The sequence below is a fragment of the Arachis hypogaea genome, chromosome 16, assembly GCF_003086295.3.
Source record: "Arachis hypogaea cultivar Tifrunner chromosome 16, arahy.Tifrunner.gnm2.J5K5, whole genome shotgun sequence".
Lineage (NCBI taxonomy): Eukaryota > Viridiplantae > Streptophyta > Magnoliopsida > Fabales > Fabaceae > Arachis > Arachis hypogaea.
This window is the reverse complement of record NC_092051.1, coordinates 126,702,602-126,728,682: the sequence shown is the minus strand read 5'-3', so window position 1 is coordinate 126,728,682 and position 26,081 is coordinate 126,702,602. Positions and strand designations below refer to the sequence as shown.

The window sequence follows — 26,081 nt, the reverse complement described above, 5'->3', positions numbered from 1 at the left end:
ATCTCCGGATACTCATTCTTTTTGAGTTTGAAAGGGACCTCGGGGATTACTTTCTTCTTGGCCACAACTTCATAGAAGTGGTCTTGATGTACCCTTGAGAGGAATCTCTCCATCTCCCATGACTCGGAGGTGGAAGCTTTTGACTTCCCTTTCCTCTTTCTAGAGGTTTCTCCGGCCTTTGGTGCCATAAATGGTTATGGAAAAACAAAAAGCTTTAGCTTTTACCATACCAAACTTAGAAGGTTTCTCATCCTCGAGCAAAAGAAGAAAGAAGAGAGTAGAAGAAGAAGAAATAGAGGAGATGGAGTGGGCTTTATGTTTCGGCCAAGGGGGAGAAGTGGTGTTTAGGTTGTGTGAAAATGAAGGAGTGAAGATGGGTTTATATAGGAGTGAGAGGGGTGTGTATGGTTCGGCCATTATGGGTGGGTTTGGGAGGGAAAGTGGTTTGAATTTGGATGGTGAGGTAGGTGGGGTTTTATGAAGGATGGATGTGAGTGGTGAAGAGAATGGTAGGATTTGATGGGTGAGGGGTTTTGGGGAAGAGGTATTGAGGTGATTGGTGAATGGGTGAAGAAAAGAGAGAGTGGTGGGGTAGGTGGAGATCCTGTGGGGTCCACAGATCCTGAGGTGTCAAGGATATCTCATCCCTGCACCAAGTGGCGTGCAAAACGCCCCCTTTCTGCCAATCCTGGCGTTAAACGCCAGGCTGCTGCCCATTTCTGGCATTTAACGCCAGCTTCTTGCCCATTCCTGGCGTTAAACACCAGTCTGGTGCCCTTTTCTGGCGTTAAATGCCCAAAATGGTGCCAGACTGGGCGTTTAACGCCCATTCTGCTACCTTTACTGGCATTTAAACGCCAGTAACTGTCTCCTTCAGGGTGTTCTATTTTTCATTCTGTTTTTCACTTTGTTTTTGCTTTTTCAATTGTTTTTGTGACTTCACATGATCATCAACCTACAGAAAACATAAAATAACAATAGAAAATAGAAAATTATCATAGAATAGTAACGATTGGGTTGCCTCTCAACAAGCGCTTCTTTAATGTCAATAGCTTGACAGTGGGCTCTCATGGAGCCTCACAGATGTTCAGAGCAATGTTGGAACCTCCCAACACCAAACTTAGAGTTTGAATGTGGGGGTTCAACACCAAACTTAGAGTTTGGTTGTGGCCTCCCAACACCAAACTTAGAGTCTGACTGTGGGGGCTCTGTTTGACTCTGTATTGAGAGAAGCTCTTCATGCTTCCTCTCCATGGTTACAGAGGGATATCCTTGAGCTTTAAACACAAAGGAGTCTTCATTCACTTGAATGATCAATTCTCCTCTGTCAACATCAATCACAGCCTTTGCTGTGGCTAGGAAGGGTCTGCCAAGGATGATGGATTCATCCATACACTTCCCAGTTTCTAGGATTATGAAATCAGCAGGGATGTAATGGTCTTCAACCTTTACCAAGACATCCTCTACAAGTCCATAAGCCTATTTCTTTGAATTGTCTGCCATCTCTAGTGAGATTCTTGCAGTTTGTACCTCAATGATCCCTAGCTTCTCCATTACAGAGAGAGGCATAAGGTTTATGCTTGACCCTAGGTCACACAGAGCCTTCTCAAAGGTCATGGTGCCTATGGTACAAGGGATTGAGAACTTTCCAGGGTCCTGTCTCTTTTGAGGTAATCTCTGCCTAGTCAAGTCATCCAGTTCTTTGATGAGCAATGGAGGTTCATTCTCCCAAGTCTCATTACCAAATAACTTGGCATTTAGCTTCATGATTGCTCCAAGGTACATAGCAACTTGCTCTTCAGTGACATCTTCATCCTCTTCAGAGGAAGAATACTCATCAGAGCTCATGAATGGCAAAAGTAAATTTAATGGAATCTCTATGGTCTCAGTGTGAGCCTCAGATTCCCATGGTTCCTCCTTAGGGAACTCCATGGATGTCAGTGGACGTCCATTGAGGTCTTCCTCAGTGGGAATCACTGCCTCTTCCTCCTCTCTATGTTTGGCCATGTGAGATGTGGTTATGGCCTTGCACTCTCTTTTTGGATTCTCTTCTGTATTGCTAGGGAGAGTGCTAGGAGGGAGTTCAGTAATTTTCTTACTCAGCTGACCCAATTGTGCCTCCAAATTTCTAATGGAAGACCTTGTTTCAGTCATGAAACTTTGAGTGGTTTTGATTAGATCAGAGACAATGGTTGTTAAGTCAGAGGGGCTCTGCTTAGAATTCTCTGTCTGTTGCTGAGAAGATGATGGAAAAGGCTTGCCATTGCTAAACCTGTTTCTTCCACCATTGTTGTTGTTGAAACCTTGTTGAGGTCTCTGTTGATCCTTCCATGAGAGATTTGGATGATTTCTCCATGAAGGATTATAGGTGTTTCCATAGGGTTCTCCCATGTAATTCACCTCTTCCATTGCTGGGTTCTCAGGATTATAAGCTTCTTCTTCAGAGGAAGCTTCCTTAGTACTGCCTGTTGCTGCTTGCATTTCAGATAGACTCTGAGAAATCATATTGACTTGCTGAGTCAATATTTTATTCTGAGCCAATATGGCATTCAGAGTATCAATCTCAAGAATTCCTTTCTTCTGAGTTGACCCATTATTCACAGGATTCCTTTCAGAGGTGTACATGAATTGGTTATTTGCAACCATTTCAATGAGTTCTTGAGCTTCTGCAGGCGTCTTCTTCAGATGAAGAGATCCTCCAGCAGAGCTATCCAATGACATCTTGGATAGTTCAGACAGACCATCATAGAAGATTCCTATGATGCTCTATTCTGAAAGCATGTCAGAAGGGCACCTTCTGATCAATTGCTTGTATCTCTCCCAAGCTTCATAGAGGGACTCACCATCCTTCTGTCTAAAGGTTTGGACTTCCACTCTAAGCTTACTCAATTTTTGAGGTGGAAAGAACTTTGCCAAGAAGGCATTGATTAGCTTTTCCCAAGAGTTCAGGCTTTCCTTAGGTTGTGAATCCAACCATGTTCTAGCTCTGTCTCTTACAGCAAAAGGAAAGAGCATAAGTCTGTAGACTTCAGGGTCAACCCCATTGGTCTTGACAGTGTCACAAATTTGCAAGAACTCAGCTAAGAACTGATGAGGATCTTCCAATGGAAGTCCATGAAACTTGCAATTCTGTTGCATTAGAGAAACTAATTGAGGCTTAAGCTCAAAGTTGTTTGCTCCAATGTCAGGGATTGAGATACTTCTCCCATAGAAGTCGAGAGTAGGTGCAGTAAAGTCACCAAGCACCTTCCTTGCATTGTTGGCATTGTTGTTTTCAGCTGCCATGGTTTCTTCTTCCTTGAAGAGCTCTGTTAGGCCCTCTAGAGAGAGTTGTGTTTTGGTTTCTCTTAGCTTTCTCTTCAAGGTCCTTTCAGGTTCAGGATCAGCTTCAACAAGAATGCTTTTATCTTTGCTCCTGATCATATGAAAGAGAAGAGAACAAGAAAGTATGGAATCCTCTATGTCATAGTATAGAGATTCCTTGAGGTGTCAGAAGAAAAGAAGAATAGAAGGAGGAGGTGGAAAAGAGGGAATTCGAACTTATCAAGAGGGACAGAGTTCGAATTGCACCTTGATGAGGAGTCTTAGTCCCTTAAATAGAAGGATGTGAGAAGAGGGGAAGAAATTTTCGAAATTAAAGTAAGAGATTTTGAAAATTTGGTAATTGGTTTTCGAAAACTAAGATTGAGAAAGAAATCAAGTGATTTTTGAAAAAGATTTTGAAATCAGAAATTAAAAAGATATGATTGAAAATTAATTTTGAAAAAGGGTGTGATTGAAAAGATATGATTGAGAAGATATGATTGAAAATCAAATTCAAAAGAGAAAGTTTTAAAACTAAAGTTGATTACTTGACTAACAAGAAATTAAAAGATATGATTCTAAAATTTAAAATTTGATCCTTTCTTAATAGGCAAGTAACAACTTGAAAATTTTTGAAGTAAATCTTGAATTGAAGCAAGGATTTTTTGAAAATAGTAAAAATAAATATAAAATGGAAAGAAATTGATTTTGAAAGAGATATGATTGAAAAGATATGATTTGAAAAAAATTTGATTTTGAAAAATTATGAAAACTTGAAAAAATGTGAATTAAAAACAAATTCTTCCCTCTAGTGTCATCCTGGCGTTTAACGCCCAAATCTCTACCTTTTTGGGCGTTAAACGCCCAGCCAGGTTCCCTGGCTGGCGTTTAAACGCCAGTTTTCCTTCTTCACTGGGCGTTTTGAACGCCCAGCTTTTTCTGTTTGATTCCTCTGCTAAATGTTCTGAATCTTCAATTCTCTGTATTATTGACTTGAAAAGACATAGTTTTAAAAAATATTTTTGAATTTTTGATGATGGGAATCAATAAAAATGCAACTAAGATCAAATAAACAATGCATGTAAGACACCAAGCTTAAAAGTTTGTATACTAAGGACTATAACAATGTAAAAATGCATGTAAGAAACAACAAAACATACAAAACAAGAGAATTTGAAGATCAGAGCAATGAAATCATCAAGAACAACTTGAAGATCAATGAAGAACAATATGTATAAATTTTCGAAAATTAGAAGGATAAAGACATGCAATTGACACCAAACTTAAAATTAGACAATAGACTCAAACAAGAAACATAAAATATTTTTGGTTTTATGATTTTAAAATTTTTTTGTATTTTTTTTTCGAAAATTATATAGAAAAGAAAATAAAGAGAATCAAAACTTTTAATAAGAATTCCAGGAATCATGCAATTTTAGTCTAAAGCTTCAGTCTAAAAAGGATTAGACATGTTTGGCCAAGCTTCAGCAGGACATTACATTCAATAGCTAAATTGATGAGAATCAATCAGCTTTTGTGATGGTAGGAACATCACCTTGAAACTCTAGAATTCATTCTTAAAAATTCTGAAGAAAAGATACCTAATCTAAGCAACAAGATGAACCGTCAGTTGTCCAAACTCGAACAATCCCCGGCAACGGCGCCAAAAACTTGGTGCACGAAATTGTGATCATCAACAATGGCGCCAAAGACTTGGAGCTCTCAAACGTGAATCACACTTTGTCACAATTTCGCACAACTAACCAGCAAGTGCACTGGGTCGTCCAAGTAATACCTTACGTGAGTAAGGGTCGATCCCACGGAGACTGTCGGCTTGAAGCATGCTATGGTCACCTTGTAAATCTTAGTCAGGCGAATTTAGATGGTGATGGAGAATTGATAATTAAAAGATGAATAAAACATAAAATAAAGATAGAGGTACTTATGTAATTCTTTGGTTGGAATTTCAGATAAGCATATGAAGATGCATTGTTCCTCCTGAACCTCTGCTTTCCTATTGCCTTCTTCCAATCATTCATACTCCTTTCCATGGCAAGCTTTATGTTGGGCATCACCGTTGTCAATGGCTACATCCTGTCCTCTCAGTGAAAATGGTCCTAATGCTCTGTCACAACATCGGCTAATCAGCTGTCGGTTCTCGATCATGTCGGAATAGGATCCATTGATCCTTTTGCGTCTGTCACACGCCCCACAATCGCGAGTTTGAAGCTCGTCACAGTCATCCCTTCCCAGATCCTACTCGGAATACCACAGACAAGTTTTAGACTTTCCGGATATCAGGAATGGCTGCCAATAATTCTAGCCTATACCACGAAGGTTCCAATCTTAGATTAGAAACCCAAGAGATACGCATTTAAGCTTGTTCATGTAGAACGGAAGTGGTTGTCAATCATGCGTTCATAAGTGAGAATGGTGATGAGCGTCACATAATCATCACATTCATCATGTTCTTGGGTGCGAATGAATATCTTGGAGAAGAAATAGACTTGAGTTGGATAGAAAAACAGCAGTAATTGCATTAATTCATGAAGAACAGCAGAGCTCCACACCTTAATCTATGGTGTGTAGAAACTCCACCGTTGAAAATACATAAGAACAAGGTCTAGGCATGGCCGAGAGGCCAGCCTCCAAAATGTGATCAAGGGATCAAAAGATAATTCCCCCCCCCCCCCCGATTGAAAATACAATAGCAAAAGGTCCTATTTATAGAAAACTAGTAGCTTAGGGTTTACAGAAATCAGTAATTAATGCAGAAATCTTCTTCCGGCCCCACTTGGTGTGTGCTTGGGCTGAGCATTGAAGCTTTCATGTGTAGAGACTTTTCTTGGAGTTAAACGCCAGCTTTTGTGCCAGTTTGGGCGTTTAACTCCAACTTTTGTGCCAGTTTTGGAGTTAAACGCCAGAATTCTTGAGCTGACTTGGAACGCCTGTTTGGGCCATCAAATCTCGGGCAAAGTATGAACTATTATATATTGCTGGAAAGCTCAGGATGTCTACTTTCCAACGCAATTGAGAGCGCACCAATTGGGCTTCTGTAGCTTTAGAAAATTCACTTTGAGTGCAGGGAGGTCAGAATCCAACAGCATCTGCAGTCTTTTTTTAGCCTCTGAATCAGATTTTTGCTCAGGTCCCTCAATTTCAGCCAGAAAATACCTAAAATTATAGAAAAACACACAAACTCATAGTAAAGTCCAGAAGAGTGAGTTTTATTTAAAAACTAATAAAAATATAATAAAAACTAATTAAAATATACTAAAAACATACTAAAAACAATGCCAAAAAGCGTATAAATTATCCGCTCATCACTCCTCCACACTGAACTTGGAAATTTTCAAGTTCAACGTGGATCCTGATAATACCAGTGGTCCCCAATCTTATTCCAAAGGCTGCACGCATAGTTTAATAAGTTTTGATTAAATTTATATTTTATTTTAAAATAGGAAAAGATATTATTTTAGTTTAGAAGATAGAATTTTTAAATTAATTAGGATTAGATATAAAAGGGAAAAGAAACTTCTCTTCTCGGGGATTATTCCACCTCATTCCAATTTACAGTTTAAGAGAATCCTAGTTTCCACTTTGAATCATGAGCAACTAAACCTCCACTATTAAGGTTAGGAGCTCTGTCTATTATATGGATTGATTCTATTGTCTTTCTAGTTTAATTCATGTACTGATTTATAATTCAAGAATTGTTTTCGTTTGTTATCTTATGAATTTGGGTGGAACGAAAGTATGACCCTCTTTCTAATTGAGTTCTTGTATAACTTGGAAAAGCTCTTTACTTGAACAACAGCTTGAAAACAATTTCTCCTAAATTCTAATTATTTGGACTTAATGGGATATGTGACATATAATCCTCTTATATTTGGATAATTAGGATTTTTGTGGCAAAATAACTAGAATTAAACTTCACCCTCTAATTGAAATTAATTGACCAAGGAATTAGTGATTGATGAGAGTTAAAGGAGACTAAAAAGGTCTAAGGAATTAGGGTTAGTCACATATAGTTTGCCATGAATTAAATCTTGCATGATTAAAATAGTTAGTAAGAAAAGTCAATCCGGAAAATAGATAACTCTGAAGCCTTAACTTTTTCTTCATATATTATTCTCAACTTATTTACTGCCTATCTTCTGGTATTCTGAATTTACTGTTTAATGCATTTGAACTCTCAAAACACTATTTTTTGCTTGTCTAACTAAGGAAATTAATCAACCATCATTGCTAGTCCATCAATCCTCGTGGGATTGACCCTCACTCACCTGAGGTATTCCTTGGTACGACTCGATGCACTTGCTGGTTAGGTTGTGGTTATAAAATTCGCATTATAGCATGCCTGGAGCAAAATGAGAGCAAAAACTTAAGTATGAGGTACAGTCGTGGGACATGAAAACACAGCCAATGCACGTGGGGGTGTTGTACATACGCATCTCATGCGCGTACACACAACCAGTGTGAAAAAGAGACATCACGCATATGCATTTGGCATGCGTACGCACGACAACAATAGCGTGCATCATGAGTTTTTGGATGTACAACGTGATGGAGCAAACAGAAGTTAAAATTGAAGAAAAAATAAACCCACATTCGATGTGGGATTCTCCATGTCCAATGTAATCAAGACAGAGAGTATTTTGGCCAAGAATTGGCTTCACGTGCAACGTGAAGGGATTCACGTGTAACGTAAAGTTTTAGGTCATTTCCCAGGGGCTTTCATTCATCCACTAAGTCTTCCAATTTTACAACACTTAAGTAATTAGCTCAAGACTCAACTCAAGCCCATGAGTTCTAGTATTGATTGAGGATCATGAGGGAAAAGATTTAAAGTCTAACTGGGAAGAGAAAAATATTAATTTGTTAGATTTGATTTTATTTTATGTTGATTCGGTTTAAGTTTTTAATTTTGAATTTGTTTAGGATTAGTATATAAGGAGAGAAGTCACTCACGAGCTCTCTTCTTCGGCACTTTTTACACTTGATAATTTTAGGTTTTCACTGAAAGCATGAGTAACTAATCTCCTTGGTTAAAGTTAGGAGCTCTGGTGATTCCTATGGATTAATATTCTAGCTTTTCTACCTTTGATCAATGAATTGATATTTTCTTAAGAAAAAAAGTTTTCATTCTTCATCCAAAGGGTTTGAATGTGTTGGAAAATAATTCTTCTCTGGCTTGAATTCTTTTAATTTTTTGAAAAAGTTAATTAATTGAATTAAGCTTGAAAACTTCTTCTCTCAATTCTTAAGTTTGAAAACTAGACTTGATATGTGACATCGAATTAACTAGGAATAATTCTTGTGAATTGTGTGGCTTCTAAATTAGTGAACGTGCTTTAACTCTTTTTTTTAAGTAATTGACTAAGGAATTAGCGATTAATCAGGTTAAAGAGAAATTAAATTACCAAGGGATTAGGATTTGATTACTAATGATTTGTCATGGATGTATCTTTGCATGATCAAGGTGAAAAATGAAAAGTATCTGTCTGGAAGTCTCAATATCTTTGAAACCTTAACTCTTTTAATCATATTATTTTCTTAATACTTACTGTTTACCTTTATTTATTTCACTATTTTATGTTAAAGCTTTCTAAAACCCGCAATCTTGATTGTCTGACTAGAATAATCAATTGACTATTGCGTGCTTAATCTGTTAATCCTCGTGGGAATGATAACCCACTCCCATGGTATTACTTGGTATGACTCGGTGCACTTGCCGATCATTTGTGGTTTTGTAAATTCTGCAATCAAGTTTTTGGTGCCATTGTCGGGGACTAGTTGTGATTAACAACTAACAATTAGTTGATTACCTATATTAGACTTTTATCTTTCTGTTTGTCTATTTTCTTTTTGTCTTACTAGAATTCCCTTCACTTTGACGTAGGAAATTCCAACTTTCTTTGTTTTCTGTGTGTTTATGCAAAGAAATAAAGATAAGGAGCCTCTTCTTTATGATGTGAAAATTAAAAGGACTCTCTAGTGACAAAGAAAGCAAGGTAGAGACCACTAGTTTGAAGAAGTCAGTGAAGAAGAAATTGAGTCAGAAAGCATGGCAGCCAACAATAATGATGATGCTAATGTCAGAGGGACTCTTAGAGACTATGTCACTCCCACAAGCAATAGTTGTGGTAGTAGCATAGTGAGGCCTACTTTGGAGGCAAACAATTTCGAATTGAAGTCTTAACTCATAACTCTGGTTCAAAAAAATTGTCATTTAGTAGAAGCCCTCAAGAATCCCCAATATATTCATCTCTAGCTTTCTACAAATATGTGACACCGTCAAGTCCAATGGTGTATTTGCTGAAACATATCACTTAATGTTGTTCCCTTTTTTGTGAGGGGCCGAGCCAAGAAGTTGCTTGAGACTCAGCCTAAGGAGAGCATTTGGTGCACGAAAATTACTTCACAATGTAATTTCGCACAACTAACCAGCAAGTGCACTGGGTCGTCCAAGTAATACCTTACGTGAGTAAGGGTCGAATCCCACAGAGATTGTTGGTTTGAAGCAAGCTATGGTTATCTTGTAAATCTCAGTTAGGAGGTCAATTATAATTATCAGTTGACTTGCAAATGAACAAGGGAGCAAAAAATAAATACTTGGTATGTAATAATGGAGAATGCGTTGGAGTTTTGGAGATGCTTTGTCTTCTGAATCTCTGCTTTTCTCTGCCTTCTTGTTCACGCATGCACGTTCCTCCTATGGCAAGCTGTGTGTTGGTGGATCACAATTGTCAATGGCTACCATCCATCCTTCCAGGGAAAAGGGTCCAAGTGCACTGTCACCACACGGCTAATCATCTGCAGGTTCTCAGGCGTACCGGAATAGGATTTACTATCCTTTTGCGTCTGTCACTACGCCCAGCACTTGCGAGTTTGAAGTTCGTCACAGCCATCCAATCCTAGAATCCTACTCGGAATACCACAGACAAGGTTTAGACTTTCCGGATTCTCATGAATGCCGCCATCAATCTAGCTTATACCACGGAGATTCTGATTAGAGAATCTAAGAGATATTCATTCAATCTGATGTAGAACGGAAGTGATTGTCAGACACACGTTCATGGATTGAGGAAGGTGATGAGTGTCACTGATCATCACCTTCTCCATAGTTAGGCGCGAATGGATATCTTAGATAAGAACACGCATGTTTGAATGGAAAACAGAAATACTTGCATTAATTCATCGAGACACAGCAGAGCTCCTCACCCCCAACAATGGAGTTTAGAGACTCATGCCGTCAAAGAGTACAAAATTCAGATCTAAAATGTCATGAGATCCAAAATGAATCTCTAAAAGTTGTTTAAATACTAAACTAGTAGCCTAGGTTTACAGAAAATGAGTAAACTATAACAGATAGTGCAGAAATCTACTTCTGGGGCCCACTTGGTGTGTGCTGGGGCTGAGACTAAAGCTTCTCACGTGCCTGGGGCTGTTTTGGGCGTTCAACACCAGCTTTGGATCCTTTTCTGGCGTTGAACTCTAACTTGCAACTTGTTTCTGGCGCTGAACGCCAGAATTGGGCAGAGAGCTGGCGTTGAACGCCAGTTTACGTCATCTATCCTTGAGCAAAGTATAGACTATTATATATTTCTGGAAAGCCCTGGATGTCTACTTTCCAACGCAATTGGAAGCACGCCATTTGGAGTCTTGTAGCTCCAGAAAATCCATTTTGAGTGCAGGGAGGTTAGAATCCAACAGCATCAGCAGTCCTTTTTCAGCCTGAATCAGATTTTTGCTCAGCTCCCTCAATTTCAGCCAGAAAATACCTGAAATTACAGAAAAACATACAAACTCATAGTAAAGTCCAGAAATATGAATTTTGCCTAGAAACTAATGAAAATAAACTAAAAACCAACTAAAACATACTAAAATCTATATGAAATTAACCCCAAAAAGCGTATAAAATATCCGCTCATCACAACACCAAACTTGAACTGTTGCTTGTCCTCAAGCAACTAGACAAATAAAATAGAAGACTAATAGGTTGAGAAGCAATAATATCTCAGAGTTTTTGAGTGAAGCTCAGATTCTAATTAGATGAGCGGGACTAGTAGCTTTTTGCTTCCGAACAGTTTTGGCATCTCACTTTATCCATTGAAGCTCAGAGTGATTGGCATCTATAGGAACTTAGAATTCAGATAGTGTTATTGATTCTCCTATTTCAGTATGATGATTCTTGAACACAGCTACTTTATGAGTCTTGGCCGTGGCCCTAAGCACTTTGTTTTCCAGTATTACCACCGGATACATAAATGCCACAGACACATAATTGGGTGAACCTTTTCAGATTGTGACTCAACTTTGCTAAAGTCCCCAATTAGAGGTGTCCAGGGTTCTTAAGCACACTCTTCTTCTTGCTTTGGACCTCGACTTTAACCGCTCAGTCTCAAGTTTTCACTTGACACCTTCACGCCACAAGCACATGGCTAGGGACAGCTTGGTTTAGCCGCTTAGGCCAGGATTTTATTCCTTTAGGCCCTTCTATCCACTGATGCTCAAAGCCTTGGGATCCTTTTTATTACCCTTGCCTTTTGGTTTTAAGGGCTATTGGCTTTTTCTGCTTGCTTTCTCTTCTCTTTTTTTTTTCTGCAAGCTTTGTTTTTTGCTGCTTTTTCTTGCTTCAAGAATCATTTTTATGATTTTTCAGATTATCAATAACATATCTCATGTTCATCATTCTTTCAAGAGCCAACATATTTAACAGTCTTAAACAACAAATTCAAAAGACATATGCACTGTTCAAGCATTCATTCAGAAGACAGAAAGCATTGCCTCCACATGTTACTAATTAGAATTTTCCTTAAAAAAAACTCGAATTTTATTGCCTCTTATTCAAAAGATCTACTATTTTATTCATGTTTGCTGATGATGAGAAAAATAGACTATAACTTAATTGGAGCTAAAATCAAAATAGACACTAATTACTACTATATGACTCCTAAGGTAAACTCTTATAACGACAACTATCACAGAGTTAAAGCAGAAATTGGAATTTAACAACCTTTGTTCTGGGAAGTGGATGTTCCTCGGATCTGTGGGGTGCTTGGTCCTTCAAGAGATAACTTCTGGCGCTTCAATTCCCTCAAGTCACGCCCTTGCTCTTCCTGTTCTTTAATCAAATAGCAAAGAATTTGACTGTGTTCCTTCTGTTCCTTTATTATTTGTTCCATAGCTTCTTGTATCTTGGTAACTGATGTTTCAAGATACTCCCAATATTCAGATTAAGGGATTTCTGGGAGAAATTCCTGTGTTTTCTTCTTGATGGGGTCATCCTGCGCTTGTTGTTTTTCCATTGATGCTTTAGTGATTGGTTTCTCAATTGAGATATACTCAGTTATTCCCATCCTTGCCCCAGTGTCCTTGCAGAGTAGAGAAATCAAGCTTGGATAAGCCAACCTGGCCTCTTTAGAATTTTTGTTAGTAATTTTGTAGAATTCAGTTGAAATCAGTTGATGAACTTCCACTTCTTTTCCCATCATGATGTAATGGATCATCACTGCTCTTTTAACAGTGACTTCAGAACGGTTGCTGGTGGGCAGCAGAGAATGCCCAATGAAGTCCAGCCATCCTCTGGCGACTGGTTTGAGATCTTCTCTTTTGAGTTGATTTGGGACACCCTTCGTGCTGGTGGTCCACCTGGCTCCAGGAATACATATATCCTCTAGAATCTTATCCAGGCCCTTGTCTGTTCTCATCATTCTCCTGTTGAAAGAGTCTGGATCATCTTTCAGCTGAGGTAGCTTTAAGATCTCCCTGATCTTGTCAGGGATGGTATGAATAATCTTTCCTCTGACCACGGTCCGATATTCATAGAAAGCATTTCCAGATAGTTTTTGCTTATCTGTCTGCCACATGTTAGCATAGAACTCCTGGACCATATTCCTTCCCACTTTCGTCTCAGGATTAGCTAGGACCTCCCAGTTCTTGATTCGAATTTGCTCCTGGATCTTCGGATATTCGTCTTCTTTCAGATCGAATCTAACTTCCGGGATCACTGATCTTAGACCCATTATTTTGTAATAATGGTCTGAATGTTCTTTAGATAAGAACTTTCCTTGATTCCAAAGTGGTTTTGGAACGCTCTCTTTCTTGCCTCTTGAAGTGGGTTGTTTTCCCTTAGGAGCCATGATCTTAGTGATCACGGATAAACACACCAAACTTAGAGGTTTGCTTGTCCTCAAGCAAAAGAAAAGAAAGGAGAGGGATAGAAGGGGAGCTAGGTGCAATTGTTGATGGAGGGGGGGTGGAGGCCGAACCCATATATAAAGGGAGGGGGTGGGTTCGAAAATTTAGAAAAGATATGATAAAAAAGATTGATTTGGAAAAGATAAGATAGAAGATATGATAAGAGAGGATATAGTTTAAAATTGAAAAGATATGAAAAAAATTTTTTTGAAAAAGATAAATCTAGATTTTGAAAAAGATAATGTGGAGATTTGAAAAAGATAATAGTTGAAAAGATAGATTTGTTTTGAAAATTTGAAAAAGAGTTGAATTGAATTGAAAAAGAGGGTTTGTGCTTATGGATTAAGATACATTTGATGTTTTTAAGGTAGGGTTTTTAGAAATTAGGGATTTTAGAAATCAGGGTTCTTAACATGTTTATGCAAGAAATCATGAATTGAAGCATGAAAATTAAGATTAAAATGAAAAATATGAAGAAAAAATGAATTTACCTCCTCCCTACCATCCTGGCGTTTGAACGCCCAAACGCTGCTTGTTTTGGGCGTTCAGCGCCCAAATGCTGCCTCTCCTGGGCGTTCAACGACCAGCTGCTGCTTCTTTCTGGCGTTGAATGCCAGGAAGTCCTTTGTTACTGGGCATTTTTCTGAACGCCTAGAATGCTGTAAATCTGGCGTTAAACGCCCAGAAAGAGCTTCTTTCTGGCGTTTAACGCCCAGATGGCTATCCTTACTGGCGTTCAACGCCCAGTGGATGCTTCTGTTGGGCGTTGAACGCCCAAAACAGACTTTTACTGGCGTTTTCTTGCCAGTGAGCTCTTTTTCTCTGTTTTGTGTGCAGAATCCTTCTGTAACCCTGTGAACTTATACAATTGACTCTTTTACCTTAGGATTAGTGAACTTTATATAAACAAATAAAAATAAAAATAGGGCAAATTGCTTAGAGGATTGATGCCCCATGGCTGGGTTGCCTCCCAGCAAGCGCTTCTTTATTGTCTTTAGCTGGACCTTGCTGAGCTTTTAGTCTAGCTTCAGCCTTGAGCATTCTTGCTTAATATTGCCTTCAAGATAGTGCTTGATTCTCTGTCCATTGACAATGAACTTCTTATCAGAATCACTATCTTGAAGCTCCACATAACCATATAGTGATACACTTGTAATCACATATGGTCCCCTCCACCGGGACTTCAGTTTCCCGGGGAATAGCCTGAGCCTAGAGTTGAACAACAAGACCTTTTGTCCTGGTTCAAAGATTCTAGATGACAGCTTTCTGTCATGCCACTTTTTTTATTTTTCTTTATAAAGCTTGGCATTTTCGAAAGCAGTGAATCTGAATTCCTCTAGCTCATTTAGCTGGAGCAATCTTTTTTCTCCAGCTAATCTGGCATCAAAGTTCAGGAATCTGGTTGCCCAGTAGGCTTTATGTTCCAGTTCCACGGGCAGGTGACATGCCTTACCATAGACCAGTTGGTATGGAGAGGTCCCTATAAGAGTCTTGAATGCTGTTCTGTATGCCCACAGAGCATCATCCAAGCTTCTTGCCCAATCCTTTCTACGGGTATTTACAGTCCATTCTAGGATTCTTTTTAGCTTTCTGTTAGAGACTTCAGCTTGTCCATTAGTCTGTGGATGATATGGAGTCGCCACCTTGTGGCGAATCCCATACCGGACCATGGCAGAGTAAAGCTGTTTGTTGCAGAAGTGAGTGCCCCCATCACTGATTAGTACTCTAGGGACCCCAAACCTGCTGAAGATATATTTCTGGAGGAACTTCAGCACTGTTTTAGTATCATTGGTGGGTGTGGCAATGGCTTCAACCCATTTTGATACATAGTCAACTGCCACCAGAATATAAGTATTTGAGAATGATGGTGGGAAAGGTCCCATGAAGTCAATTCCCCATACGTCAAACAACTCAATCTCCAAGATTCCTTGTTGAGGCATGGCGTAACCATGAGGCAGATTACCAGCTCTTTGGCAACTGTCACAGTTACGTACAAACTCTCGGGAATCTTTATAGAGTGTGGGCCAATAGAAGCCACATTGGAGGACCTTGGTGGCTGTTCGCTCACCTCCGAAATGGCCTCCGTATTGAGATCCATGGCAATGCCATAGGATCCTATGTGCTTCTTCTCTTGGAACACACCTACGGATTATTCTGTCTGCACATCTCTTAAAGAGATAGGGTTCATCCCACAAGTAGTACTTTGCATCAGTGATTAATTTTTTCTTTTGTTGCCTGTTGTACTCTTTGGGTATGAACCTTGCAGCTTTATAGTTTGCAATATCGGCAAACCATGGTGTTTCCTGAATGGCAAATAAATGCTCATCCGGGAAAGTCTCAGAGATCTCAAGAGAGGGGAGGGACGTCCCTTCTACTGGCTCTATCCGGGACAGATGATCAGCCACTTGGTTCTCTGTCCCTTTTCTGTCTCTTATTTCTATATCAAACTCTTGCAGAAGCAACACCCATCTGATGAGCCTGGGTTTTGAATCCTGCTTTGTGAGTAGATATTTAAGAGTAGCATGGTCAGTATACACAATCACTTTTGATCCTACTAAGTATGATCTGAACTTGTCAATGGCATAAACCACTGCAAGTAACTCTTTTTCTGTGGTTGTGTAATTTTTCTGGGCATCATTTAAAATGCGACTAGCATAATAAATGACGTGCAGAAGCTTGTCATGCCTCTGTCCCAATACTGCACCAATGGCGTGATCACTGGCATCACACATTAGCTCAAATGGTAATGTCCAGTCTGGTGCAGAAATAACTGGTGCTGTGACCAGCTTAGCTTTCAGCGTTTTAAACGCCTGCAAACACTCTGTGTCAAACACAAATGGCGTGTCAGCAGCTAGCAGATTGCTTAGAGGTTTTGCGATTTTTGAAAAATCCTTTATAAATCTCCTATAGAATCCTGCATGCCCCAGAAAGCTTCTGATTGCCTTAACATTGGCAGGTGGTGGTAATTTTTCAATTACCTCTATTTTTGCTTGATCTACCTCTATCCCCTTGTTTGAGATTTTATGCCCAAGGACAATCCCTTCAGTCACCATGAAGTGACATTTTTCCCAGTTTAAAACTAGGTTGGTCTCTTGGCATCTCTTCAGAACAAGTTTCAGGTGATCAAGACAGGAGCTGAATGAGTCTCCATATACTGAGAAGTCATCCATGAAGACTTCCAGAAATTTTTCCACCATATCAGAGAAAATAGAGAGCATGCATCTCTGGAAGGTTGCAGGCGCATTACACAGCCCAAATGGCATCCTTCTATAAGCAAACACTCCAGATGGACATGTGAATGCTGTTTTCTCTTGATCCTGGGGATCTACTGCAATCTGGTTATAGCCTGAGTAGCCATCCAGAAAGCAGTAATAATCATGACCTGCCAGTCTTTCTAGCATCTGGTCTATGAATGGTAAAGGAAAATGATCCTTTATGGTGGCTGTATTGAGCCTTCTGTAGTCAATACACATGCGCCACCCTATAACTGTTCTTGTAGGAACCAGTTCATTTTTTTCATTATGAATCACTGTCATGCCTCCCTTTTTTGGGACGACTTAGACAGGGCTCACCCAGGGGCTATCAGAAATAGGATAAATAATCCCAGCCTCTAGTAATTTGGTGACCTCTTTCTGCACCACTTCCTTCATGGCTGGATTTAGCCGTCTCTGTGGTTGAACCACTGGTTTAGCATTATCCTCCAATAAGATTTTGTGCATGCATCTAGCTGGGCTTATGCCCTTAAGGTCACCTATGGACAACCCAAGAGCTGTCTTGTGTGTCCTTAGCACTTGAATAAGTGCTTCCTCTTCCTGTGGATTTAAAGCAGAGCTTATGATCACTGGAAAAGTGTTATCTTCTCCCAGAAATACATATTTCAGGGATGGTGGTAATGGTTTGAGCTCGGATTTAGGAGGTTTTTCCTCTTCCAGAGGAAATTTCAGAGGCTCTTTTATCTCCTCTGAATCCTCCAAATCAGGCTGAACATCTTTAAAGATGTCTTCCAACTCTGATTCGAGACTCTCAGCCATGTTGATCTCTTCTACCAAAGAGTCAATAGGATCAACTTTCATGCAGTCTTTTGATGTGTCTGGATGCTGCATGGCTTTGACAGCATTCAACTTAAACTCATCATCATTGACTCTCAGGGTTATTTCCCCTTGTTGGACATCAATGAGGGTTCGTCCAGTTGCTAGGAAGGGTCTTCCTAGAATGAGAGTAGCACTCTTGTGCTCCTCCATTTCCAGCACTACAAAGTCAGTGGGAAAGGCGAACGGCCCAACTCTGACAATCATGTCTTCAATCACGCCTGATGGGTATTTAATGGAGCCATCAGCAAGTTGGAGACATATCCGGGTTGGTTTAACTTCTTCAGTTAAGCCAAGCTTTCTGATGGTGGATGCAGGTATTAGGTTAATGCTTGCCCCAAGATCGCACAAAGCTGTCTTGGTGCAATTACCTTCTAATGTGCATGGTATCAGAAAACTCCCAGGGTCTTTAAGCTTTTCAGGAAAGCTTTTTAGAATGACTGCACTGCATTCTTCAGTGAGGAAAACTCTTTTTGTTTCTCTCCAATCCTTTTTATGACTCAAGATCTCTTTCATGAACTTGGCATAAGAAGGTATTTGCTCAAGTGCCTCTGCAAATGGAATCTTTATTTCAAGAGTCCTGAGATAATCTGCAAAGCGAGCAAATTGCTTATCCTGTTCCTCTTTCCGGAGTTTTTGAGGATAAGGTATCTTGGCTTTATATTCCTCAACCTTAGTTGCTGTAGGTTTATTGCCTACAGAAGTGGTTGAAGAAGCCCTTTTAGAGGGGTTGTCATCAGCACTTGTGTGTGTCTGATCCCTTACTGGCAGTTGAGTGCCAGAGTTAGAAGCTGGAGTGACGTTAGACGCCAACTCCTTGTCTGTTTCTGGCGTCTGAACGCCAGAACTGTGCCCATTTTGGGCGTTCAACACCAGATCCTTGCTTGTTTCTGGCGTTGAACGCCAGTTCTTGCTTGTTACCGGCGTTGAACGCCAGTCTTGGGCATGGTCTGGGCGTTCAGCGCCAGCCTTCCACCAGATTGCTGGCGTTTTAATGCCAGAATTACTTTTCCCTGGGCTCTTACTGTCCTCAGGTAAATTTTGGGTGATTTGCTCATTTCTTGGCTCTTTGCTGCTTTGAGGTGGGGTATTTAATGTTTTCCCACTTCTCAATTGAACTGCTTGGCATTCTTCTATTATTTGTCTTGATAGCTGCTGCTTTATTTGCTTCAATTGTTCTTCCATATTTATATTAGCCATCCTTGTTTCTTGTAGTTTATCCTTGAATTCGGCTAACTTCTTTGTTAGAAAGTCCAATTGCTGATTGAATTCAGCAGCTTGTTTTACAGGGCTGAGTTCAGCAGTTACTGTTTTAACCTCTTCTTTCATGGAAGGGTCACTGCTTAGGTACAGATGCTGATTCCTGGCAACTGTATCAATGAGCTCTTGAGCCTCTTCAATTGTCTTTCTCATGTGGATAGATCCACCAGCTGAGTAATCTAGAGACATCTGAGCTCCTTCTGCAAGCCCATAATAGAAGATGTCTAACTAAACCCACTCTGAAAACATTTCAGAGGGGCATTTTCGTAGCATCTCTCTGTATCTCTCCCAGGCATCATAAAGGGATTCCTTATCTCCTTTTTTAAAGCCTTGAATGTCTAGCCTTAGCTGTGTCATCCGTTTTGGGGGAAAGTATTGATTCAGGAATTTTTCTGTCAGCTGTTTCCATGTCCTTATGCTGGCCTTAGGTTGGTTATTTAACCACCTCTTAGCTTGATCTTTTACAGCAAATGGAAACAGTAATAGTCTGTAGACATCCTGATCTATTTCCTTATCATGTACTGTGTCAGCAATTTGTAAAAATTGTGCCAGAAACTCTGTAGGTTCTTCCTGTGGAAGACCAGAATACTGACAACTTTGCTACACCATGATAATGAGCTGAGGATTCAACTCGAAGCTACTGACTCCAATGGAGGGTATGCAGATACTACTCCCATACGAAGCAGTAGAGGGGTTAGCATATGACCCCAGAGTCCTCCTGGACTGTTCATTTCCACTTAGATCCATGATGGAGAAAGGGAGATGGTGTAAAATAAAAATTTTTATTTTTATTTATTTATTTATTTATTTATTTCGAAAATAAAATAAAATAAAATAAAATAAATAAAAATAGGTGAAGATTTTCGAAAAAATGAGGGGAGAGAAAGTGGTAAGGAAGTTTTGAAAAAGATATGATTTGGAAAAGATTTTTAAATTTTGAAAAAAAAATCTGAAATTTTTTTTTAAATAATTTTCGAAAATTTGTTTTAAAAATTAGAGATAAAAGATATTTTTGAATTTAGTGAGGAAAGAGAAAAACAATAAAATAGCACAAGATTTAAAATTTTTAGATCCAATGCTCCTTGTTTTCGAAAATTTTGGAGGGAAAACACCAAGGAACACCAAACTTAAAATTTTAAGATCAAGACACAAGGAAAACTCAAGAACACTTTGAAGACTCACAAGAACACAAGAACATGAAGAAAGAACACCAAACTTAAAATTTTTAGAAAACCAAACTAAAATTTTCGAAAATCAAAGGGAAATCAATAAGAAAACACCAAACTTAAAGTTTGGCACAAAATTTAATAGAGAAATTATTATTTTTGAAAAAGATTTTAAAAAAAAGTATATCAAACTGCCACGGACTTAGACCAACGCTCTAGCCAATTGGACAGTAAATGTAACACTTGTTTTGAAGAAGGATATTTTTAACCAAGAACATTAATAAGAGACTCTAAACCAAAAAGAAAAATTTTCCTAATCTAAGAAACAAAATAAACCGTCAGTTGTTCAAACACGAACAATCCCCGGCAATGGCGCCAAAAACTTGGTGCACAAAAATTACTTCACAATGTAATTTCGCACAACTAACCAGCAAGTGCACTGGGTTGTCCAAGTAATACCTTACGTGAGTAAGGGTCGAATCCCACAGAGATTGTTGGTTTGAAGCAAGCTATGGTTATCTTGTAAATCTCAGTTAGGAGGTCAATTATAATTATCAGTTGACTTGCAAATGAACAAGGGAGCATAAAATAAATACTTGGTATGTAATAATGGAGAATGCGTTGGAGTTTTGGAGATGCTTTGTCTTCTGAATCTCTGCTTTCCTCTGCCTTCTTGTTCACGCATGCACGTTCCTCCTATGGCAAGCTGTGTGTTGGTGGATCACCGTTGTCAATGGCTACCATCCATCCTTCCAGTGAAAAGGGTCCAAGTGCGCTGTCACCGCACGGCTAATCATCTGCAGGTTCTCAAGCGTACCGGAATAGGATTTACTATCCTTTTGCGTCTGTCACTACGCCCAGCACTCGCGAGTTTGAAGTTCGTCACAGCCATCCAATCCCAGAATCCTACTCGGAATACCACAGACAAGGTTTAGACTTTCCGGATTCTCATGAATGCCGCCATCAATCTAGCTTATACCACGGAGATTCTGATTAGAGAATCTAAGAGATATTCATTCAATCTGATGTAGAACGGAAGTGATTGTCAGACACACGTTCATGGATTGAGGAAGGTGATGAGTGTCACTGATCATCACCTTCTCCATAGTTAGGCGCGAATGGATATCTTAGATAGGAACACGCATGTTTGAATGGAAAACAGAAATACTTGCATTAATTCATCGAGACACAGCAGAGCTCCTCACCCCCAACAATGGAGTTTAGAGACTCATGCCGTCAAAGAGTACAAAATTCAGATCTAAAATGTCATGAGATCCAAAATGAATCTCTAAAAGTTGTTTAAATACTAAACTAGTAGCCTAGGTTTACAGAAAATGAGTAAACTATAACAGATAGTGCAGAAATCTACTTCTGGGGCCCACTTGGTATGTGCTGGGGCTGAGACTAAAGCTTCTCACGTGCCTGGGGCTGTTTTGGGCGTTCAACACCAGCTTTGGATCCTTTTCTGGCGTTGAACTCCAACTTGCAACTTGTTTCTGGCGCTGGACGCCAGAATTGGGCAGAGAGCTAGCGTTGAACGCCAGTTTACGTCGTCTATCCTTGAGAAAAGTATGGACTATTATATATTTCTGGAAAGCCCTAGATGTCTACTTTCCAACGCAATTGGAAGCATGCCATTTGGAGTCTTGTAGCTCCAGAAAATCTATTTTGAGTGCAGGGAGGTTAGAATCCAACAGCATCAGCAGTCCTTTTTCAGCCTGAATCAGATTTTTGCTCAGCTCCCTTAATTTCAGCCAGTAAATACCTGAAATTACAGAAAAATACACAAACTCATAGTAAAGTCCAAAAATATGAATTTTGCCTAGAAACTAATGAAAATAAACTAAAAACCAACTAAAACATACTAAAATCTATATGAAATTAACCCCAAAAAGCGTATAAAATATCCGCTAATCAGCATTGCAACATGGGATGATATGGTGAATAAGAAATATGGAGAATCTCATTATGAAGCTTGAGAGAGGTACAAAGAGATGTTGAGAAAGTGCACCCAAAATATGTTTGCCGACTGTGTGCAATTACAAATATTCTATAATGGACTCACACCTGCTTCTAGTACCCTATTAGATTCTTCAGCTGGAGGATCCATGCATATGAAGACCATTGAAGAGGCACTAGATTTGATTGAGATTGTGGCTAACAATTAGTATTTATACTCCTCTGAGAAAACAATGAAGAAAGGTGTGATGGAGTTGGATACTTTGGATACTCTTTTAGCACAAAATAAGATGATGTCCCAACAAATTGCCCTACTCACAAAGTAAATGGCGCACATGCAAGTCTCAACAGTGAGTTCATAAGTGAGTTGTAACTTATGTGGAGGAGTTCACAAAGATGAAGAAAGTGGGTTGTTCCAGAAGGAGCAAGTTAACTACATGGAAATTTTTCCAAAGCCACCACCTAATGACCCTTATTCCAAAGCTTATAACTAGAGATGGAAGAATTACCCTAACTTTGTTTGGGGGAACCACAACCAAAATAAAAAAACCAACGATTTTAATACCTTTAACTATCCTCACCAACCCCAGACACCACCCACACAACCACCACAAAATCCACCAAGAATAAATTCCCTGGAAAATGCCTTAGAAACACTCACCCAACATACGTCCCATTCATCCAAAGAAGCAACAATTTTTTGGAAAATACCTCCAATTTTATGAAAGAAACCATATAATTTTAAGAACCAAAAAGCCTCCATCAGAAACCTAGAGATGCAAGTGGGTCAACTTGCAAAGCAATTTGTGGAGAAACCAAGCACTAGCCTTCTCAGCGACACAATTCCAAAACCCAAGAGAAAAATACAAGGCTATTACCTTGAGAAGTGGAAAGGTATTGGGGAAAAAAGTCAAGGAGGATGCCATTGACAAACAAGAGGAGGAAGCCCAAGAGAAAGCCAATTCTCAGAAAGATTATATGACCACAACCCCTTAAGTACCACCAATTCAATCTTCAAAGGAGAAACCCAAAGAAAATTTTCTAGTGCCATAATAAAAGTCCAAGATCCCATATCCTCAAAGATTGCAAAAGGAAGCCAAGGACAATCAATTTTCAAAGTTCCAGAAGGTTTTTCACAAGCTACAAATCAACATTCCTTTTACAAAGGCTTTAGAGCAAATGTCTCTTTATGCCAAATTCATGAAGGAGTTATTAGCAAAGAAAACGAACTGGAAGGGGGTTGAGACAATGGTGTTTACAAAGGATTGTACTGCAATAATTCAGAAAATCTACCCCAAAAATTGAAAGATCCTGGGAGCTTTTTGATTCGTTGTATCATTGGAGAAGTTACTGTTAAAAGAGCTCTATGTGACCTTGGGGATAGCATCAACTTAATGCCACTTTCTTTGATGAAAAAAGCTCCAAATTAATGAGGTAAAACTGATAAACCACTATTTTATGGTTTATCTTGTGCTCAATTGAGTGGATTTTATCAATCTTTCATACACTTATTCATACTATTTGCATGGTTTTACATTTTCTTTCCTGATTTTGTGCTATGATTGAAAACATGCTTCTTTGGTCTTAATTTTGATATGTTTAATCTTCTCTTATTATCATTCGATGCCTTGATATGTGTGTTAAGTGATTTCAAAAACCCAAAAATTCTACCTTTTTCATAGCTAATAATAAGTCATACTTCCCTGCAATTCCTTGAGAAGACGACCCGAGGTTTAAATACTTGGTTATCAATTTTATTGGGTTTGCTTAAGTGACAAACAAAACTTTTGTAAGGAAGGAATTCTTGTTGGTCTAGAAGCTATACTTACAACAGAAATTTATTTTTAGAAAATTCTAGATCGCGTGAAAGTTTCGTTCTTCAAAATGGCGCCATTGCCGGGGAATCGCAAACGTGTGCCTTATTATTGATTATTATAAATATTTGCTTTTTACTTGTTTATTTGTTTTTATTTTTGCTTTTTCATAAATTAAGAGGTTATTGGTTTTTATTTAGTTATTAAAAATTTTTCAAAAATTTGTTCTTCGTGTTCATCTTAACCTTCAAGTTGTTCTTAGTTGTTCTCTTTGTTTTGATCTAAAAATTTTAAGTTTGGTGTCATTTTATTGTTTTTCTCTTTCCTCATTTAATTCAAAAATATCTTTTCTCTTTATTTTAATTGAATTTTTGAAATTTGCATAAAAAAATTTCAGATTTCTATTTTAAAATTTTTATCTTATTTTATCTTAGTTTTAAATTTCAAAATTCAAATCTTTTTCAAAAATCATATCTTTTTCAAAACCTTATCTTATTTCAAAATCAAATTTCAAATTTCAATATTTAAATTTCAAATTTCAAATTTTAAAAATTCAAAAATTCAAATTCAAAATTTAAAAATTCAAATTTCAAAATTTAATTTTCAAATTCAAAATTTAAATTTCAATAACCTTTTAATTTAAATTTGTTTTTATTTTCGTTTTTAATTTTTATTTGCTATTATGAGTTTTCACCCCCATCGCTTTAAGTTTGGTTCCAATGTTGTTGTAAGGAATGGAAACTATAATGAAAATAGGCATCAAGGTTGAAAGAATCAAAGATGGGAGGAGCCACAAGGATTTGATCAACCCTCTTGGCAACAACCCCCTCCAATGCACTATAACCAACAACCATTCTGTGATGCATACCAAAATGATGACTATGGTGGACCCCTTTGTAGTTACCAACAAGTCCCGCCATATGCTTATGAACCATCTCCTCAACACAACTCTGGACCACCATACTCACAAGCCCCTTACCACCAAACACCACCATATGACCCTAACCTATATCCACCACACCAACCACCATATAAACCACACCCAGAACCACCACCTCAATATTCACCATATCCATATCCTTATCAAGAAGAACCACTTTCTTATTATGAACCCTTTTTCCAAAATAATAAACCCTGATATCCACCCCAATCTCCAATGGATGACATCCTTCGTGATCTTCTTCAAGGGCAAGCGAAGATGAATAGGGATGTACTGAAATTAGTGACTGCCTTAACCGAGGTAGTAAATCAATTAGCTTCCCAACATCTGAGCACTCAAGGAACCCCCACGGTTTCATGTGGAGAATCTACTGAAGAACGCAGCATGAAGGAGACACTAGAAACTCCGGTGGACAGTGAGCAGCATGACTTGGTATTGGAGCAATTGGAGGAAGTCGTGATCGTTGAAGAGGAAGAAGTAGTTGAAGACTTGGGAGATGCGAAACCTCAATGGGAAACTCAAGTCATAGAGCCCCCTTCTAAGGAGTTTGAAATTGATGTTGAGGAGGGTGTACAACCTCCAATGCATATCGTGGTTGAAGACTTTGAAGAGGTTGATCAAGAGATGGATTCAATCATTGACGAATTCTTATCTACAATTGAATCCTCTCCCATGGGACTTGACATGAAGATTAAAAAAGAAGAAGGAAAACCTCCCATGCCCTTGGTGAGCAATGAAGAAGAGATTAAATTGGAAGAAAGCTACCAAGAGGAAGAGGTTGATATTGAAGAAGCTTGCAAAGAGGTGGAAGTTGTCAAAGAAGAGCCCAAGGGAATGGAGCTGGAAATCACCTTGCCAAAGCTGTTGGAGACCTCTCTCCCAAAGCCATCACCATCCATCCCTTTATTCAAGTGGATAAATCTCTCATCTCTAAGCTTAATTAGCTCACTTGAATATGCTTTGCTTGAGACAGATGGTCAACTTAGAGCTCTTTGTGGCTATAAGAGCAAGAGGGAGATGGTTAGTGGTAGGAATTGTCATGCAAGGTTCAATATGATTGCATGCTCCAAATTGAAGTACAATGGTTGGTGCAGATCTCAATTGAATGGGTCTAGGAAGCTGTTTGGATGTCTTAGTGAGAATTTTAATTGTGTGCCACCCGGATGGAATCATGATGATCAATAAGAAGACGGGTGCAAAGGCAAGGTCTGGGACCCCGGAATTCAGTCTAGAAATCAACACTCTTGGGGACTTGTCACTTGCTTTACCTTGCTTGAAGGCTTTCTGTGCCTAGTTTGGGATCTCGGAGGCTATTGGAATTACAAACATTGGTGGAGATTCCTGGATG

General features: G+C 38.9%; 1 non-coding gene across 1 annotated transcript; it reads left to right on the top strand.

Annotated features, from left to right (window-relative positions):
- The first annotated feature begins 2,775 nt into the window (after positions 1-2,775).
- On the top strand, positions 2,776-2,883 carry LOC112760269 (small nucleolar RNA R71). Its single transcript, XR_003180719.1, has one exon. It is a non-coding gene; the product is annotated as a small nucleolar RNA R71 (small nucleolar RNA).
- Positions 2,884-26,081: the final 23,198 nt, after the last annotated feature.